We start from the raw sequence: 21458 nt of genomic DNA on the forward strand, positions 1-21458 counted from the left end.
CCATCAAGACCTGTAGATGCTGGTGGCTACCTGGGTGGGCTCGGTCCTGGGGGAGGCCTTGTGGTCGGTGCAGTGTGCTGCTCACAGGCTGCTCCTGCCCCAATCCACTGATCCCCGGTCATGCCAACCCCATGTATGTACCTCACCCAAAGCCATGGGGAGGAGAGGGACAGGCGGAAAGCACTGGCACGGGGCTGTGGTCAGGGCCATCTGGGCTGTGAAACCGCTCTGGGGCACTGCTGAGGACATGGCAGGACAGAGCTTCAGTCTCTGAAAAGGCCCCTGTGGGGTGGGCTCCTCATCACCTGGACACACTATTTATGCCTTTGTTTATGAACAAGGGACATGTGGGTGCCACCAGCTTCCTCAAAGACAATACATCTTGTAAAATCTTTCAGACCCAAGAGTCTAGACCTGAGGGTCATCCTGGAGCTGGAACTTTGAGTCCTTAATGCTTGAGGCTGCTGGGGAGGGGGCAGGGCCGCTGCTCTGAGGGTCCTCTGCCCAATCCAGCCCAGATGGGGTCCAAGGACTTGATGATGCCTCTTACCTCTGAGCTGCCACAAATCCTATGCTCTGCTAGCATGGCCTTGTGCTGGCTTCTGCACATCCCCCCCCCCACACACACACCCCCAGCTCCTCACTCATGCCTGTCCCACACCAACCTCTCTGTGGCTGGTTCTTTACCTTAATCCCAGGGCCTAGGGAAGTATCTCGTATACACTAGGTACTCTCCAAATATATGTTTTTATCTGCAATTGTCTACTTTGTCTATGCAAGATCAATACCTCTATTTCCACAGCACTTTATGCTGTTTTCACAAGTCTTAGACTCCTTACTCTTCATATGAGCAAAGGGAGGCTCAGAGAGACTGGGTGACCCCTCTGAGCTCACAGACCAAGGACACAGACGTCCCGTCCACTGCTTTTTCCTCAGGTCATCTTGTGTAGCCTGCCCAAAGCTCCCTGAGGACTGGGCAGCAGGGTTTCCAGAGCGATGCCTGACCAAGGGCTCTGCTACAGTATTAGTGCCCCATTGAGAGACTGCCCCGAGGACACAGTGGTACTGGGTACAGGCCGCCGTGGTAGACTGCAACATCACTACAGTCCTTCTTCCCAACTGTCAAGGGCACCCCCCTCCCTTCAGCAAGGGTTGCAGCAGCCACAGAGCCAAGGTCATTCATCTCAGCGACCTCAGAGGGACGGAGACTTTCCCAAGCACTGCTCCCTGCCCCGTGTCTGAATCTGGCCACACTGGGCAAACACATAAGGCCACCTACAGGCCTGGCTGGGCCGGGATACTTCTATAATCTTGGAAGTCTTATTTGCAGCCCTGGCTTGGCCTCTGCCTCTTTTCTGCTCAGGAATCAGAATTGCCTGTATATCAGCACTTCCCCAAGGAAATGCTTCCTCTCATCTCTGTTGGGGCTCAGGCCCCCTCTGCGTCATCTCAGTGTTACCACTGGATGAGCACTGGTGCCGAGCACATTTATTTTTACTGCTCTAATCCTGACGGCTGCCCCTACCACTCCTGCCTCTGGTCACTAGCTAAAGGCTCAAAGGTTCGGCCCATTTCACCTACAACCTTTTTTTTGTTGTTGTTCTAATGCTATTGCTCCACCGGTTCAGAAGGGAGGGCAGAGCTTTCTGAAGAGCCATGGCCATCCTGACCCTCAGACACCTTGGTCTGAAAGCCTGCCCTGGGAGCTGCTGATCGGCAAGGGTATTTCCATCCTGAACTGAGTTGGGCAAAGAATCCAGGCCCCCTTTATGCTTATCCTGGTGAGTCCCATCATACTGTCAGAAAAAGCTCACTCAGTCTTGTTCAGCCAGTCCCATGGCCAGCCCGACTGTGGACAGAGCTCTTGGAGGGGCTGAGCCCCCCCAAAAAGATCTGGCTTCCTGCAGCTCTCTTGGTTCCTGTGCACCTGCTGGCTGGCTCCTGGCTTCAGCCTGGGTGCCCCCACTAAGTCACGAGTGGGCACCTTTCATTGGCACCTCTGCTCCAGGAGTGCTCTTGGGGCCCAGACTCCCCAGGACCGCTTCCAGGCTCCTTGCACTCCCATGGCCAAGGGCACGTGTAGGTCACAGCCAAGGGCATGTGTAGGTGGTAATAAAATGCTCAGGGAACAACCGAGGCATTTCAGAGAACTGATTTGCTTGGTGCTCCACAGACAATGTTGAGGGGAAAATGAGGCCTGTCTCTGGAGGTGGAAGTGGAGACCGCAGGTGGGCCCAGGAGTGGGGTTACAGTTCCTGTGGCTTCCCTGTAGCTTATACCCACTGGAAGGCAGAGTGTGACCTTGGCAGACAGAACCCAAGATGGCTTTAGCCAGCAGAACGGGACCTCTGGAGTCTGCTCTGATGAAACTCCTGCTTGCCTGCAGGTGGTTATTGCTTAGACCGGACACGGGGTGATGGTATGGCCAGGGCTCATTTGCTGGTCACCTGACAAATGAATACTCTTGTCCAAAGGCAGGCCACCTCACTCTCTCTAAATATGAAACCCGGCAGATTACAGAAAAAAAAAATTCTCTCCTCCAGGCTGTTTCCAATGAACTAACACTTGTCTTATCACCCACTGGGATGTGGTATGTTGAGTCTGGCAGAGGTATTCATTAGCTAAGTGACTTTTAAAATATTGACCTACCGTTTTATGAACTAGGCTCAGAGTGGTTTAAATGGATATGTTCCTGTCCAGAGCCTCTGGGCTTCCCCAACATTATAATGTCTCTGCCTGGGCAACCTCCAGGACACACTGAGGCACCGGCTCTCCCTCTGAAGGGTGGGTGAGGGCCAGCAGGGGGACTGCTGGTTTTTATCCCCACATCCACCCTCTGTCGGGCCAAGGAAAGCTCTCAGATATAGGCTGTGGGAAGACTCCAGCCCTTTCCGGGTGTTACCCTCAACTCGACCTTAGACCCAAGGCCAGAACAATCTGGATCAGGCCCTTTATCCCTCTAGGTGAGCTGGGTCAGTGGTAAGTCAGACGGTGAGGCCAGCAGATGTCAAAGCTTGACTGGATCCAATGGTTTCACTTTCCTAAGCACCCACTCCAAGTTCATCCTGGGGAGCCCTGTTTAATGAGGATTTCAAGACGGCTCTAAGAAAATTGCACCCAGCACCCAGGATGCTGACCAGATTTCTGTGTCAGGATGGTTTTCTGGGAGCTTCTTTATAGGTCATTCATGACCGGGAGGACTAGTCCATTCCATCCTGGCCTCTCTCAGGGTAAGAACTGCTCTTGCTGGCAGAGGCTGCTGCACCCAGGGCTCCCTGGCCTCAGACTGTCCCCAACTGGAAGGAGGCCCTGTCCAATGCCCTAGGGGGTCTATGTAGCTCCCAGGCTACAGCTATCCTCCCATGCCCATGCCTCTCATCTCTCCATGCAGCTATTGCAGGGGGCGAGTGACAGTGCCCCCCCCCCCCCCCCCCCCCCCCCAGTTAATGGTGTCATGCCAGTCCACTCACTAGCAAACCTCTGTGAGACTCAAGCCCAGTTCCTCATATGTCACATTTGTGTATTGGTGGTATTACTGCCAGATGTCAACAACAGAGAGACTGGTGCTAGTTTGACCCAGACTTCCTTGCAGACAGTGTGCACATCGGTGGTTCCACTGCCAACCCTACATACAGTGGGTGTTGTATGTCTGCCCAGGAATGGCGACACTCACCCTGCCGAGTGTTGAAGCAAGCTGTGCCTCATACCCTGGCACTGAGTTCTGAGGAAGCAGCAGCATGGTCAGTGCACGCGAGGGCTGTGAGTGGAGGAGAGCCACCCGTGCCCGATCTCCTGGAGATACGGGGAGAGGCGTTCAGTATCGATGGGCAGAACCATGCTCCTTCTAGCCATAGTTCTCTCACTCCAACAAAGGCTGACAAGCTGGAACACAGAGCCCCGCTGAGCTCCTCTCCTAGCTCCTGTCTCTCGGCCTGCCACCTGCCACAGAGAAACTGCCCCCCACCCTTGGTGGGCTGGGGCCCTCCAGACCTTACACCCTGCAGGGCCTCCCACACGGACACCCCGATCTCATAGGCACCGGGCAGCATGGGCTTTCCTACATGGGATGGGCACGGCACTGAGAGCCTGCTCTGCACACACTGCGCACCTCCACCATGGCCTTTGTCACTGCTTGAGAATGTGGTTTTAGGTGCCCATTTCCCCAAAGGGCTGCACACTTCAGGGAGGAGGGCCTTTCTCACTGCCTGTGCTGGGCATAGTAGCTGGCACCAGCAGGTGTCCAATAAGGTTTGGTGGATCAGGAAGGAAAGGTGTCTAGATCTGGGCTGAAAACGCCTGGCAACTGGTTCTCCAAGCCACAAAACACATGGGCAGGACCCACGGCTCATGTGCTAGGGAATCTCCTTGAGGTCACTTTCAGAGTTTGGAGGTGGGAACTGACCAATCTGGCACACAACACAATTCTGAGTAAAGGGGTTTCCTGTGGTTCCCCCACTCTGGCCCATCTTTCCCAGGGATCTGACCAGTGCTGGCCTCAGGCCTCCAGGGAGGCTGGGTGCGGATGGCAAGGATGGACCAGGAAGACGGACTCTCCCTGTGGACGGACAGCTTCGCTTTCTCACTGAGCATAGTGGCAGCAACAACCTCCTACTCCTTGTTTGTTAAAAGTCCAGAGGGAAAGGTCGGGAGTCATCCACCACAGGCTGCCTAGCTAACCTAAGGCAGGTTAACCTCTGACCTCCACTCCCTACCCTGCAGAGTTCCCCTTGTAAGGATTAAATGAGATAAACCATTTAAAGCCTGGCATGCTGTTAAGTAGTCCATAAATATTAATTATTATCACCATGAAGACCTTAAGGTGACAAGAGTCTGGTGCTGGTCAAAAAAAGAATGTTAGGAATACAGGACACAGGATGCCTGGGACTCAGCAATGGAGTGTCTGCTTTTGGCTCAGGGTGTGATCCTGGGGTCCTGGGATCGAGTCCTGCATCGTGCTCCCCCGCAGGGAGCCAGCTTCTCCCTCTCCCTATGTGTGTGTGTGTCTCTCTCTCTGTGTCTCATGAATAAATAAATAAAATCTGGAAAAAAAAAAAAAAGGAACACAGAACATGATGGGGGAAAAGAGCAGAAAGCCCCAGGGATGGTTATGCAGTATTTCTGGGCACCTGTGGCATTCCAGGCATTGTGCTGGGGGCTGGGCAGGGATGGTGACCTTGCCCTTGGGTGCGGAGGGTGAACACACACTCACCCCCTATCCCCTGTCAGAATTTTCTTGGAGTCACAAGCTGGTTCTTCCCTGGGGCTCCCACAGCAGTGCTCTTAGCACTTGTGGCAGTGAATCCCTCAGAAGTCTGAGGAGGGAGGTTTTACCCTCACTCTCACCCTCTACCCACGAAAACTTATCCATCTCATTGCAAGGAGTTTATGGGTCACCAAGCCAAAGGCAGGAACCTGCCTCGTGGGACCCACATCCAAGGACTGGTTCTGAGGAGACAAACAGGCACATAAACAACACGAGAGTTAAGTCTGATGACACAGGGAGCTGGACAACACTCCAGGAAGAAGGCCCACAGGAGTGAAGAATCCCTTCAGCTTCAGGCACGGAACACTGAGGAATCTGATGGTTTCTTGGGATGCTTATGACTCAGAAGCTGGTGGCCAGCTAGATGGTCTTTCATCTGCGCTGAAGAAGAATGTGAGGGAGCATGTGGAGGTGAAACTGGAGGCGGTGAGAAATGAGGAAGAGCCTCCTGACATGACAAATGTACCGCATGATTCAGTTCACAGCTGGTTTTAAAAGCACCAATTTGTCGTGCTTCTTTGGAACTCAACTGCACGCAATCTAGAATATTCAAGTAAGGGGCAGAACCAGGAAACAAACACCAAAACAAAGCCGGTGAGTGGCCAACACAGGTGCAGGGGCTAGGCGTCCTCCTTTGCCCCTCACCAGGAGCCCTTCCTCCTCTTGAGCAACGGTTCTAAGCGCCTGACTCAGCTCCCTGAGTCCACACTCCCCACGGGGCCTCATGCTCCTGGACAGTGGTGAAGTGACAACCGGCCCTGCTTGTAACCAGACACAAGGCAGATGGGGCGGCGACTCAGCAGGTTGAGTGACCACACATATTATGGAGCGTTTTGTGTGGGGAGAAAAGGCACGGCACAGCATGCTAGACCTCAAGGAAAACATTTTTATAGCATGATATAAACACTGTGAATAATCCCAGATTACTAGAAAGGGCTCCGTTTATGTCCAGTTAACACTACTAAAGCAAACAGTAGGTGTATAAACTTAAACTTTGGTGCTTGGAAGAATGAATCTCTTTCCAGGTGAAAATAATGTTCCAGAGAATAGGTTAGAAGCTTCCAGATGACTCAGACATTAAGGTATTTATCTAAAGATCACAGCTGGCCTACCCCTGTACGACATGTCAATGAGAAGTACAGTGTGAGGAAGCCACGTAAGAGTCTGGGCTCCTGGGACAAATGGTGGCGCCCCAGCATTCAGAGAGGGAGTTGGTGATGGGGGGGGGCATGGGGGAGCTTGGCGCCACTGCCTCTGTGCACCTCACTTGCGAGTACTCCCCACAGCCCTTCAGTTACAGGTGATGTGAGCGGGGTCCTCAGACCCAAGAAATTCACCACGTCCCCTGCCATCTCAGGCCACTCACGGTTGGTACTCGCCCCCTGTGAGGGTGGGTGACTGACTGCCTGGGCTTTGGGGATAGATGTGGTGTCTCACCTTGGAGCCTGGCCTAGCAGTGCCTGGCATGTCCTTGGGGCAAACATGGGGTCACATGAGGCTGGCCTAGGGGCAGCTCCAGGTCAGCAGAGGGGTTCATTCTGGGTCTGGGAGGCCTTGCTGTGCTGAGTTCTCTGAGCAGCTGCATATGTTGGCCACTTCCTGCCACTTGACTCAATGGCCAGGCGCGGGGAGCTTGCGCTGAGTCACTCTGTGAGATCTCTCGTCACCTGAGTGCCTGCCATGGAAGCAGTGTGCTCAGAAGAGAGAGTAAGTCGTGTTCAATTCCTCTTCAATAAATGAAGCAGCCTCTAAGTGATTTCTATTAATTGATGGCCTTTGTCATCAAGCACAGCAATCCCTTCAGGCTCTGGAGGCTTCCTGCCCAACCACCAAGAAAAAGCCACAATGCCCCAGAGAGCTGGGGAGTGGCAGTGAAGACGGATCAGGAACACTTCCCCGCAGAGAGCACAGCCAAACGCTGAGAGAGCCAAGCACGTTCTGGTTATTTGCCAGGCAGCTGTAGGAGGTGACAGCCACGGGCACCTTTCTTTAGGCTTGGAGCCAACACACAATCCTGTGGCTTGGTTTTCGTATGGGCTAGCCTCCCTGAGAGTACCTCAGGCCTCTGCGGCCTGGGCCCGGGCTCTGGACTTCCATGCACCCCAGACAGGATGTTTATGCAGAGGCACTTGCTACTCTAAGTATCTGAACATGCCCTAGAGTCCGGAGCAGCACACCAGCATGGAGGGAGCGGGAGGTCACGCCCCACATGCCAGGAACTGGCCTAGTCATCAAATGGGATTGGCCTCAACGTTGCCAGCCTCTTCTAGAACCCCCCTAAAGTCTTGGAAAGGGACAGGCCTCCTTGGGTTTAAAAACTGCCCAGCTGAGCTATCAGCTCATATAACTAGCCTTCAAGGCCAAAGAGAAGTCTTCCTTCTGGAGATGCAGAGAAAGAGGCAAGAGTCAGGGATCCCTGGGTGGCGCAGTGGTTCGGCGCCTGCCTTTGGCCCAGGGCACGATCCTGGAGACCCGGGATCGAATCCCACGTTGGGCTCCCGGTGCATGGGGCCTGCTTCTCCTTCTGCCTATGTCTTTGCCTCTCTGTGTGTGTGTGTGACTATCATAAATAAATAAAAATTAAAAAAAAAAAAAAAGAGGCAAGAGTCATGTCAGAACATTCTGAAAAAGGTATGGATACAGCAGGTAGACACACAGAGAAAACAAATCTGCTAATTCTCTTTCCTAGGTCAAAGCATGTCACCGCATGCTAAGAAGCATCTGGAAATAAAAAATAACCTAAGGGCTCCAAGTCATGCTGGGTTGCTGCAGCCCCAGCAGGAGCCCCAGAATGTAGAGACTGTGGTCTGTTGCAGAAGATGCATAAAGGAAAGGCAGAGCTGTACAAAGGACATTGAGCTCCAGAAGGAGAAAAAGTTGTTTGCTTAATGTAACCCTGTGTTAAATTAACCAAAGAAACATCTACTCTCTGTTATAAGGTCTTTGAGAGTTTCAAAGTATTCAGTTTCGAGAGTTCTTGGTGTCCTAGAATTTTCTGTCTTGCAGGGAAATCTCCCCAGTCATCCTTGGGTAGTTATTTGTGCTGCAAAAGGAGGGGTGTAAGAATAATGGGGACATTCTTGCTGAGGCTTGGGCCCAGGGAGCCCCTGCCAGCCCCAGGGCCTATTTGGGTTTGGTTCTCTACCCTCCCTGTGCTCTGTCTTCCCCTCTCCACATCTCAGCGGGGAAAGATTCTGTGCATCTGCACAGGATTCACAATCTTCAAATTGGGACAGCTGACAATGCAAAGGGCTTCAACATACATGGTTCTACTCCACAACCCGAGCCACCTGATGGGAGGAAAGCCTTCAGTCTCCACATCCTATCCCCTGGCATCAGATAAGAGCTTGAGTGGCAGGAGCCTGGGAAGGCCCTGGCCTGGTGGGTGGCTCAACCAGGTGGCTGGGGAGAGATGCAGGTGCAGCCCTTCAGGGTCTCAGGCAAACAGGGAGGGCGCCTTTCAGCGTGAGACTCCCAGCTGCCCACATTTGCGTCCATGGCAACGGAAGTCAGAGAAAGGTGGGATGGGGAAGAGGACAGTGATATAAGGGGATTTGGAGGCAGAGGAAGAAGATGTTAAATGTACCCGTGAGGTAGTTTAACAATGCTTCTCCAGGAGATTTGTGACAAAAGTGATAGTTTTGTGACCTTGGAGATTTCGCATTCAATATTCTAGCAGGCAATCTGGGAGGGGTGGGAATAATTTGGGGCTTTGGGTCTGACACATCTGTTTGAATCCCTGGTCAGCTATAGGTTCTTCTGTAAAGTGTACAAGGCAAAATATTCCTCACAAAGTTACAATGAGACACAGTCTTGGGATAAACATCAATTTCTGTTCTCTTAAAACACTGATTTCATTCACCCAGTTCTTAGCCTACAAACTACCACTGCCACATTTCAAACCTAAAAGTATTTCCATACTGAAAGCTCATCTTGGGGAAAAGTAAAATCAGGTGTATATTAAAGGGTAAGATTTCATAATCTTATGGGAGTTTGTGGCAAAAACTCCTTTCTGAGATCAGGAACAAGACATGGATGTCTGCTCTCATCACTTCCATTAAACACTGTACAGCACAATAATGCAAGGAAAAGAAATATATGGTGTGAGCATCAGGAAGGAAAAAGTAAAACTGTTACTACTTGTGGATGACATGACTGGGTATATGAAAAATCAAAAAGGACTTATAAATAAATTATTTGGGTTTTATAAATAAATTTAGCAAGATCAATGGATACAGGATCAATACAAATAAGTTGTATTTACACAAGTTGGCAACAAGGAAAAAAGGAAATTTATAAATACCACTTAAAACAGTATGATAAATTATCAAATGCCTAGGAGGAACCTAATACAAAATGTAAGACTTCTACATAGAAAATTATAAGACAGTATTGAGATAAATAAGAAGACATAAAGAGCAGGATATACCATGTCTGTGGAGTAGGAGATTCAGTATCCTAACAGTATCATAAAATCCCAAAAGGATTTGTGGATGCAAAGTAATCTCAATGTAAATCCCAGCAAGGTTGGGTGCATGTGTGTAGCAACTGACAACCTGACCCTAACATTATTAATATGGGAATGGAAAGGGGCAAGAACAGCCTAGATGCCCTTCACAGAAGAGGAACAAGGTGGGAGTGTCTAGCTCTACTGGAGATCAAGACTTTTAACAAAGGTACAATAATTGAGACGGTGTGGCATTGGCACAGGAGCAGACATACAGATCGTGAAGTGAAACAGACCCTCTGACAAAGGTGGTACTGTGCTTCAGTAGGAAAGTCTCTTCAACAAATGATGCTAGGTCAACTACATGAACTCATGGGAAAAATGAAACTTGCTGTACCATATTCCAAAATCAATTCTGGCTACATTATAGATATAAGATCGAGAATGTAATAGAATAGAGCTTCTAAAATTAATGTAGGAAAAGTTTGATGGTGAATTTTGTGTCAACTTGCCTGGCCAGGGAATGCCCAGATTAAACATCATTTCTAGCGTATGTATGAGGGTGTTCCAGCATGGGTATAAGCACTTGAGTCAGTGAAGTCGATAAAAATAGACTGCCTTCCCAAAGGTGGGTGGGGATCATTTGCTCTGCTGAAGGCGTGAATAGAACAAAAGTCAGAGGAAAGAGGAATTGATCCCTTTTTCTCTGTCTTATTGTTTGAGTGGGGGCATCTTATCTCCTCTTCTCCTGCCCTCAGACTGGAATTTATACCATCGACTTTCCTGGTTCTTAGACCTTTCAGATTCCACTAAATCACCACCAGTTTTCCTGATCCTCCAGCTCGCAGATGGCAGATCATGGGACTTCTCAGCCTCCATAATCACATGAGCTGATTCCTCCTAATAAATCTCATTTTATACAAATATATTGATATATAAATATAATATACTGGTTCTGGTTCCCTGGAGAACCCTAACACAAGCAAGTCTTCAGGATTTTGATACAGATTTCTTAAATGGGATATAAAAGAATTAACAATAAAGAAAAAGATTGATACACTGAACTATATTGAAATGGGGAACTTCTGTTCATTAAAACTCTACCAAAGAGAGTAAAAAAGCAAGCTACTGATTAGAAGATATTTGCAACATGTATAACCAACAAATGACTCGTAATTAAAATAGAACAATAAATCAACAAGAAAACCAGAAAACCCAGTAGAAAAATATACTTGAAACTTGAAAAGACACACTACAGAATGTACAATAAACATGAAGTCTCATACACTGCTGGTGGGTTAAGCCGGGAAACCACTTGGGAAAATTGCCTGGCAGTGTCCACTAAGGTGGATATTTTTTCTATGATTCAGCAACTTCACTCCTAGGTATACACTCAGTGATGTATAATAACCCCAAACTGGAAGCAACCCAATGTCTGAATCATGTAGACTGGACGACACGTGACGGATTCATACAATGTAAAGTCTTCCAGCAATGAGAACAAACAGATGTAGCTAGATGCAGCAACAAAGATTAATGCTAACAACATAATGCTGAAAGAAAAAAAATCAGACATGGAAGAGAGTATACGGGGATGTGGGGCCAAACAAATCTGTAAGTGTTAGAAGCTGTGATGGCAGATTCCTTCCTGGAGGAGAGCAGGGTATGGGGGAAGCTCCCAGGCACTGAGATGTTCCATTTCTTGATTTGAGTAATACTTATATGGGTGTGTTCATTTCTACTCTTTGAACTAGATGCATAGGATTTGTGGGCTTTTCTCTGTGTACATCATGGTTGACAAAAATAAGTTTTACAGGTGAGCTTACCGTAAAAATCTATTTTCCAGTGCATGTGCTATGGAAGAAAACAGCAGAATGGAGCCCCCCTTCCATGTTGAGACATGGATTCATGTGCCTGTGTGAGTGCACTAATGAATCTGCACAATCTCCCCACTGTTGCTGGGTCCAACACTCTTACTCTGATGGGTTCTGGACTTAGAAAGCCAGCAGGAGGGGCCCCTGGGTGGCTCAGTCAGTTAACCATGTCTAACTTTTGGTTTCAGCTCAGGTAATGATCTCAGGTCTTGGGATAGAGCCCCACATTGGGCTGTGCACTTAATACGGAGTCTGCTTGAGATTCCCCTGCTTCCAGTTTGTGCTCTCTCTCAAAGAAATAAACAAATAAAATATTTAAAAAGGAAAAAGAAATCAATGCAGCAAGAGTCGAGCAGCTAGAGATTCCTCTTTGGGCTGAGCATTCTGGCCCACAGCATGGGAAACCACTGCTCACGCAATCCAGTGCTCTAAAACCTGACTTCATACTCCCTTCCTCCCCCATTCTCTCAGTGGGCAGAAAAAGGGTGCTGATTCCACACGGCTGATCAGGAGTTTCTCTCTGCCCTGGCCAGCTGTGGCTTGCATTACATCTGCAGGAGACTGGGTGACTGTAACCCAAAAGTCACGTAGGCAGTGCAGGAGGCAGCCACGCTGACCCAGGCCTTGCTATCCTCCCTGCCGGGGGCCCGAGGGCAGTTCAGCATTTCTCTGTGTTGCTGAGCCAGCCCCTGCCTCTGCCTGAATCATTTGGTGGATACTGTATCCCAGGGAGAAGGCTACTTGCCTCCACCTCCCGTTTATAGCTTGATCTTGGGCAGGACGCCGCTCAGGGAATCCGTTCCCCTCTCTGTAAAATGAGAGTGTTGATCCTGGCTTCCCTTTCTGTAGGGAGAGATGAAGTCAAATGTATACTGCAGTGTTGGCATCCAAGGTATGGATGCTGTGAGGAGTGAGGCAGTGGGAGGGACCAGCGAACCACCCACCATCTCTCTGCATGGTGCGAAAGGGGGAGAAGCGTACCCCCCCCCCCATCACCATCTTGACTGGGGCGGCCTGAGCTGGAGTTGTGGCTGCACTGCACAGTGCCCAACACTCATGGCTGTGATGGGAAATGGTGAGCTCACACCTGTACTGGACGTAGCCAACTCCAACACGCATGCTGCAGCTGCAGGCCTGCTCCCGTGAGGTCACCCCTGGCACCTGTCTCTGGTTGCAATGCCTCCAGCTCCCCATTCTCCTAACTGAGGGCTTCACTGGGAACAAGAAAGGCTTTCTTCATTCAGTTGGACCTGGCAGTGTCGGTGGGAGGTCTGGGGGCTCTCAGGTAACGTCACCACTTAGCCCGAGGAGCTGGCAGGAGGTCCAAGGTGCGGACACAAGGTGTCATTTCCAAAGCACTGGGAAGTGTTGGTGTTGGTTTGAAGTTGTTAAGGCTGCTGGGAAACACCTCCTCTGCTTATTTGAGGTGAAGGAAGAGAACAAGAATCAAGCAGAGTGGAGACGAATTATCGGGGTTTTATCTGGGAACCCCTGCTCTCTTGCCCGCCTCAGTGTGGCAGCCATGGAAAGGCGCCTCTCAGACCTCCAGCCATAGGAGCATAAACCACCCTACAGCTGGGCTGCAGCCTCTCCAAGCCACCACTGCACTGGTGCCGAGGCGCACTTCCCCAGGGTTGCTCTGGCAGGTGACTTTAGCTCCATGGCTTCCCATGGACCTGGCTGCAGCCCGAGTCTCTCCCTAGCCAGGCCTCCTCCTTCCACCTCCTCCACAGGGGCCGAACTATGTGGAGGGCTGCAGACTGTCTCCCTGCCCTCTCCTGCCGCCTTCTCTTCTGATGCTGCCCTGGCCTCTGCTTGTCAGCAGATGGGAACAAACACAAGCAGTGTCGCAGTGGATAAAAGAAGACAGGCAGAGTGTCCCCTGCCTCCTTTCCGGTCAGCCACGGCCCTGACTAGGACTAAATGCCAGTATGACAGTCCTGCTGGGGGAATGCTGGGCCTGATAAGAGAGGAAAGGGATTATATACCTCGAGCAAGACTTAGCCGGCAGGATTTGAGGGCTTAATCAAAGGGGCCAGGAGATCAGACAAGATGAGCAAGAATTCATGGACTTAGGGTATTTCATGGGATGTGCAATTGAGCGCCCTGGCAAAGGGCCTAGACACACTGCTCCCGGGGTGCTCCTCAGAAGCCCAGAGTGAGTGACAGCTAAGGCTGAGAGAAGTGGGAAAGCATGAACTGCCCTGGCAGACAGCAGAGGAAGGAGTAAAGAGGCTGAGGGAAGGGGCCATGCTGGACTGGAAGTATTGCTGAGGTCAGAAGACCCTGCAGAGGCCTCTGTTCACTCAGGGCCTCTGCGGGAGGACACTCCTTCACCACCATCATCCACAATGTACTAGGAGAGGAAGATCAATCATTAAGGAGTTTGCTGGTACCATGCCTCTGTAGGCTACAGAGGACAGCAGGAGAGGCCATCACGGAGCTGGGCTCTAATGCTCCTGGGGATGACGCTGCCTGAGGTATTAGAGGCCAGCAGTAACGTGGCACCGGCCCCTCTGAACTGCCAGTGCCGGCTACTGCTAGGATTCTTCAGACTCCTAAGTGTGCAGTGGCCAGGAGACGACAGGAGCAGTCACCATGGGGGTAAAGGGAGGGATAACCCACTCTGATCAGAGGAGGGGCAGGCGGAGGTATGTGGAACTCAGGGGCACCTTCTGGTGCTCCCTTGCCCCACTGTGAGTGGACACACAGGCATGTGCCTACCCTGGCTTGAGAAGGATATGACAGCCAAGAGCTTGGAAACCTCATGAGGCAGGTTTGGGTCAAGCCACCAGCTAAGCTGCCAAGACCTGTTGAGGCTCTGGGTGAGGGTGAGAAGAATCTGAAAGGGACAGTGGGGGAGAGGGAGGGGAGGACCAGTGGGGGCCCCAAGTTCCATTCCCTGATGGAGGCGGTAGTTTGTCCCATTGACTTCTCCTTTCAAAGCTCCTCCTAGGGAAGAGAGGCCCACAGGAACCACAGAGGGGTTGCTCTCCAGGTAGTGGAGCACAGAGGCCGACACATGCAGTGCAAGGGGTGGGCTGTGGCCATGAGAAGACCTGGGTCACTCCAAGCACAGCAGGGATCTTGAGGCAGGCCGGCTTCCATGGGATGTGAGATTCCTCCAACAAACAAGGCTGGTTTGAGGCCTAAGATTTCTTGGAATCATGCTGCAGGCTGAGCCTCTGCCTGCCGGCCCTCCTTTCCTCGCCCCCTGCTTCACGGGGGCAGGTGCCATGGCCTGCAGCCCTTCATCCCCCTGTGCATCTCTTGCATGCTAATCCTGACTGGGAGGCTACTAGTCAGTGGACCTGAGCTCACCTGTCATACCTGTCATGTCCTCTATGAGGGAAACATGAGAACAGAAAGAGAACCCGGTGTGATGCTAAGCTCTCTGACCCTTGGTCTGCTGTGATGGTGCCAAGAGCATCCTGAGACCAAAGCAAAGATGCTGACTGAGCAGGCCAGTCCTCTGGGCAGGCCTGCATGTGGGGGAGCCCCCAGGTTCAGAAAGCACCATTTGCTCAGAGGCTAGGGGAAAGAAGCCAGGTGGCCCCAGGACCCTGCCTGAGCTCTGTTGCCAGAAGGGCCAATAACCTGAGTGATGAAGTGCCCACGGGTTGCGGAGAGCAGAGGACTTGAGGACTGGCACTGCCCTCTCCTCTGGAAGGCTGCAGTGCTGCTATCTTTCAACACGGGTTTACAAAGGTGGGAAGGCACCTCAGCTGAGGAAAATCAATCCTGCAGGGAAGCTTTCTCAGACACCTCTAGATGTTGGCTATTTGATACAGGTTTCAAGGTGCCAAAATGAGTTATCTAGCAAAGTCAGGAAAAAACAAAAGATTTAGTTTTATTAAATTTAGCAAATGAACCTGTCCCAATAGTAAGACGGAGGTGGGGGAACTGGCTGTGGGAGTGAGGTAGCCCCGGGACCAGCCTGGCTGCCCACAGGGAGAGGAGAGGGCACTGCGAAGTCACAGCCAGGGTCTGCCGGGACCCAAGGCATGAGCCACGCAGGCATGTACAAGGGTGACAACCGCGTTCAATAACTGTTGACACAGCCACATCACACATGACCTCATTTCATTCTCCCCCAGACCTGAGATGTATGGTCATCATGTTCCTAACAGAGAGGCTGCATCCCAGAGAGGACAATGACCTGCCCTGGAGAAGACTGACAAGACACAGGTTTGTGATAAGAGGTCAGGAGCCCATTGTATCAGACCAGGCGGTCTGCTCCCCCAGGGGTCCACGGGATTGCCAGAATTGAGAGAGAGCTTTTAGGGCAGACCTGCCAAGGAGAGGCTAGAACTAGAAGCTACCCCCGCCCTCAGCTCCAAGATTTAAGTTGTGGAGAGAAAGGCAGGTGGTGTGAAGGCACAGCATGGGCTTTGGAACTGGCTAGTATTGGGGTAAAATCCAGGCTCTGCTCTTGACCATGGTGTGACCTTGAGCAGGTTAACCTCCCTCTTTAAAAAAGAAAATCTATAAAATTATGAAGATAAGATCTGTCTTGAATAGCTTTGGAACTAGAAATAACCCAGATAAGCCTGTAGCCTCATGTTGGTGATTTGTGGGCATTCAGAAGCTGGTAGTTCCTGTCACTATCACACTGCAAGGTTCAGAAACTCGAGCGGTCACTGACAAAGTGTCTGGCATATTTAATCCTCATCATAATTATTACTATGCCTCACTCTCAGGCAAAACATGGTAGGCAGTTGATATAAATGACTATAATCACTACTATATTTACAGAGTTAAATCAAATATTTATAGCTTCTTTCTTCTACATGTTAGTTCTTCAGAATTCATAAACTATCCAAGGAGACAGTTTTCCCTGATGTCAGGAGCAATTTAATCCTCATCGTAATCCTACAATGAGTAAAAAGACAAAGGGGGGAAAGAGATTTGACTCCCCAGTAGCCAGATTTCCTCTCTAAAAGATTAGAGGTCCCCACCACCCACTCCCTTCATCAGGTATTATTTGCCAGGTCCTGGGCTAGGCACGAGAGATGCTGAGGTGAATAAAACAAGGCCCTGACCTTACAAGGGCCCAGCCCCATGGCGGGAGGAGCAAGTGAACAAACCATTGCCTGAACTGCACCATGCTCAGTGCTGGAGAACTGGACAGGTGAGCTGCAGGACCATGGAGAAGGGGCAGTGGCTTCAGCCTCTAGTGCCCACTGTTAGGGGCTGGAATGCTTCCTGGAGGAAGTTTGTTAGGGGCTGGAATGGTTTCCCAGAAGACGTAATACCTAGCTAAGAGTGGAAGGAGAGAAAGGGGCTACCCAGATGGGGGGGAGAGGGCTGTAGGAAAAGGTGGGGATCTAGAAACAGGGAGCAACCCGTCACACAGAGACATGTTGCACATAGAGACTGAGGTGGTCTGGTAGGCGTGGGATGCAGGGAATGCTGCAGCAGGTGGGGGCCCAGCCCCTCCCACTAGCCCAGGGCCTCTGAGGGCCTCTGGAGTGTTCAGTTAGCTCTGCAGCCTTGGTGCAGAGGACTATACTGGTCCCTCGCAGAAACTCTCTGAATGCTTGAAGAATGCATGAGTGGTGGTCAGATTTGCATTTTAAAAAGTTCATTCAGACTTTGGGTTCTGACAAGATGGTGGACTGAGCTGATGTGGGCCTCTTTCCTGACACGAACACAGAGAAATGATGGATAAAATATATGGGACGAATATTTAAATATAAAACTGAGCATGAGAGAATAATGGGACAATGCCCAGGTAGCTGAAATAAAGAGGAAACGAAGTCAAAGCCAGAATCATTACCATGGCAACTAGAACTGGGATTATCAGACTCTGATATAGTTACAGGAGCTGGGATTTCTTTTTTTTTTTTTTTAATTTTTATTTATTTATGATAGTCACAGAGAGAGAGAGAGAGAGAGAGGCAGAGACATAGGCAGAGGGAGAAGCAGGCTCCATGCACCGGGAGCCCGATGTGGGATTCGATCCCGGGTCTCCAGGATTGCGCCCTGGGCCAAAGGCAGGCGCCAAACCGCTGTGCCACCCAGGGATCCCAGGAGCTGGGATTTCAATGTCCACTGGAGGAAGAAGACCTGGCCAGGGAACTGGACTTGAGAGCCTCGCAGAAAGCCAGGAATCCAGGAAGGGTTGTTGGTCTTTATTTTATATTTTTGAAGATTTTATTTATTTGTTCTTGAGACACAGAGAGAGAGGCAGAGATTTAGGCAGAGGGAGAAGCAGGCTCGTTACAGGGAGGACGAAATGGGACCAATCCCTGGACCAGGATCACACCCTGAGCTGAAAGCAGATGCTCAACCTCTGAGCCACCCAGGCATCCTTGGCTGCTGGTCTTTAAACAGGGACCAGGAAGACCTTTCTCACAACCCAGAGGGTGTCTGTATGTGGTGTGGAGCAGAGATTTCTCCTTTGCAGAAAGGAGATCCCCATCCTGCGCTGCATGGGTGGGGATAGAGGCTGAATACACGCTACCCAGGTACTGAGAATCCTGAGCGAAGCAGTTCACGCCAAACCAGCTTGGCCTCTGGAACTCCTGGGGTCTTGGCAGAACAAATGCCAAGGTGATGAAAACACACATCTACAACCCATGGCTCCCATGGTGAAAACAATCCCTTAAGACAGTCTCTTGATAAAAAAGAACAAATCACATGAAGAAATGAACCACCATGAAGGCAAGGCAACAGACACAAGACATGAGAGAACTGGTACCCTTAAACTAGAAATAATCAAACACTCTCAAAGATGCTATATGTGTCATCAAAATAAACGAAGAGTTGAAAGGAATAGAAATCATGATTAAAAACTAGGACACTGAAAAACAAAAAACAAAACTTAATAGGCTGATTTTAAAAAGCTCCAAATAGAAGTTCTAAATATTAAAAAAAAAAAAACCCTCAAGTTTGGAAGGAGTATTGAACAGGTGATTACGAATAGCTACAAGAAGATTAGTAAACTCACAGGTGTTTTTGAGGAAGTGCTGGAATACACCACTGGCAGAAAGGGAGACAGAGAAAAAAGGAAGAAAGAATAATATGGGAGGTTTCTAACAGGAGTTCTAGGAAAGATCAAAGAGAATCAAAGAGATAGCAGAGAAGAACTTCCAAAGTGAAGAATGACACTGAGTCCCCAGCAACCTGATAAAGATGAATTCACCCTCAGACTGCAGTAAGACTGCAGAACATCAAAGTCAAACATGAGGACTTAAAAGCAACCAGGAGGAAGAGCCATGCAAAGCTCCCTCAGGCAGTACAGAGGACAGGCTGGAGGTCAGAGAGCCAGAGGCAGGGAGAAGCCTTCTAGGAAGCTCCCCGTCCCCGGCAGTGGGAGGAGGGTAGTGGGGATGGAGGCAAGGGAACATTCTGGACAAAGTTCTCCTCGGGGGAGGAGCTGCAGTGAGGTCCACTATTTACACAAACTCTTCGAGGCCCTGGAGCAGGTGTAAGTCATCTTTTGTGCCCCAGTGCCCAGCACAACATGTGGTGTGGGGCAGGGGCCTGATGAATGCATAAGTGACTTCTCATGAATCACTTATTCGCCCTTTGAGGCCTTCTTTTGTGAAGAGATCTCCAAACCCCAGTGTGAGAAATGAATCTCAGAGAGTTCCAGATTCACTGGACTGCTTATTAAAGGTGGTAAAGTTTTCTGCAACAGAAAAAAAGAAGATCCCGGGTGGAGACTGGCAGCACTGGCCAGGGTCAGGGGAGAGGCCTCACCTCTCTTAGGTAGAGATGTGACCAGCTTTTGGGAGGCTGAGGGGATAATTTGAGTGAAGAGCTTTAAAATCTAGCTCCAGGCACAACAGGGAAGCTTCTTCTAATGGCCTTGGAGTTTAAGAATATTTACCTGATGACTGTGCCCTCCAGCCCAAGAAGAGGCAGGATCCAAGTCCAGCCAGATATCAGATACAGACAAGTCCCAGGGCCTGTCTTCCCTGGAGCCCAGGGGCAAGTATGAGCCCCTTTATGCAGATGGAGAACAGGAAGCCATGGAACCAAAAATTGGGGTTATCAGGATGTTTCCAGGGAAAATAAAAAGCAGAGTGCTTATTTTCAGGGCCACTCCATTTGAAAAGAAAGCAAAAGACCACTGGGGTGAACCGTCTAACACTTTCAATAATTATTCACAACACTTTCTTTGCTGATGGACTGAATTTGGCAGAGCTGAATACTAAAATGACTCTGAATTATACTATGGGGAAATGCCCAGGTGAAAGCAGTAGTTTCAATAATTAACTGTACCAAACTAATATTCAGACTTCAAGCTAATTTCTTGCATATGTAGAACCTTCTCCTCTGCTGCTCTTGTATTCATGTTACTTGGCTGAGGCAACATGGACTCCTTAGGGCTCAGGGTGAAATACCCTCATTTCCCCCACACCACTGTTACACCAATATCGGGGTTCAGGCACTCTAGGGGAGATGACTCTAAAAGTGACCAGAGGAACCCAGACAGGGCAGACTCCAGGGGAGAGGAGAAAGTCACAGTCAAGCTCATGGCGTTCTCAATGCTTTGCTCCGCAATTCAGTCCTGGGCAGAGGAGGGTGCCTTTAGACACAGTGCCTTGCCCACAGCCGGGGGCTGCCAGAGGCAGGTGCACCAGCCTCTTCCCTACTCCTACTCTGGTAGCAGCAGTCACAGCTCATGGATGCAGCCCTGCCGGCGCTGGGAAAACAGAATGGAAGTCATGAGGTAACTTTCCTGTTTGGGAAGGAGAGGAATCAATGCTTACGGTGGGCACTTTATATGCTGGGCTGTGACGATGTCTTTAACATGCTATTCCAATCCCCAGGACAATCATTACCCCAGTTATGGCAGAAAGTATCATTAGTCCCATTGTTCTTAACACAGGAAGAAATCCGAGGCTCAGAGGTTAAGAAATCTGTCCACAGATTGAGGATGAACCGCAAGACTGCCACTAAGACAAGCAAGAGAGAACCAGAGAAGGGGCATTGAGATGTCTGATTGCCATGGTTTCCCAGATTGTGGCTCCTTTCCAGTGTCATACACAAATGCTTTCTTTTCCACGTCTCTGGGGACCAAAGCTTATCAATATTCATAACCCCTAAATTCTCCTCTTATGTCACTTATTCTGATGACATGCCAGGAGTTGGGGATCAGGCCAAGAAACAGAGCTAGGCTATTTTCCCCTCTCAGCTCCAGAGACTACCTAGGTTGTTGTCACTGCACCTCTGTACTGCGACAAACATAAAGGAAGGAAGGCTGGTGTCGTCCTCCCAGTGAACAAAAACACTGCCAACCTTTTCCCCAAAGAGCACAGTCAAGGCAGAACTGGAGTCTTGCAACACCCCTGGGCTGAAAGATCGGTTTCTGCTGCCATGGTCTGTGTGTGTGTGGGGGGCTACCAACCATGCCATCCAACAAGCACCAACCCAGGGAGCGCAGGGCAGCACAGACAAGCAGCTTATGACTGATGTTTCTCTTACTCCCTAGTGATGTTTGCACTTGCCACTGTGGGCTTCTCTCAATGGTCCCCACCTCTCCCTGGACCTAGGCAGGCTGGCCCTGCTTCTCTGCTCAGTTAAGCATTATGAGAAGCTGAGATGGTATCTCTGATGGCCTAGAAACCCTGAAACTTCCAGAAACAGTGCCATCCAAGAGGACAAATGATGGTGTTGAGGGCACTTGGTCAATCCTTCCTAAATGATGGATTTGGTAGGAACAACAGCTTACCATGGCATCCACTAAAGATAAATTACAAATAAGAGTCATGCCTTGAAAGTGATACCAATGGAGATTTGGTCATGAAGGCACCAGTCTTCCACCCATAACAGAGCAAGAGTTCTTCAGGAAGACCCTTTTCTCTTCTGGAATGTAAAGGACAGTTCCACTGGCCTGTGTCTATTGGATTCTTTCTACGGG

At 50.1% G+C, this 21458-nt stretch overlaps 1 protein-coding gene across 6 annotated transcripts in view; it reads right to left on the reverse strand.

The window, feature by feature from the left end:
- The window catches only part of DIS3L2 (DIS3 like 3'-5' exoribonuclease 2), a 349588-nt gene that overhangs the window by 17610 nt on the left and 310520 nt on the right, over nt 1-21458 (reverse strand). The window lies entirely within an intron of this gene.

Source organism: Vulpes lagopus, chromosome 8 (genome assembly GCF_018345385.1).
Source record: "Vulpes lagopus strain Blue_001 chromosome 8, ASM1834538v1, whole genome shotgun sequence".
NCBI classification, from domain to species: domain Eukaryota; kingdom Metazoa; phylum Chordata; class Mammalia; order Carnivora; family Canidae; genus Vulpes; species Vulpes lagopus.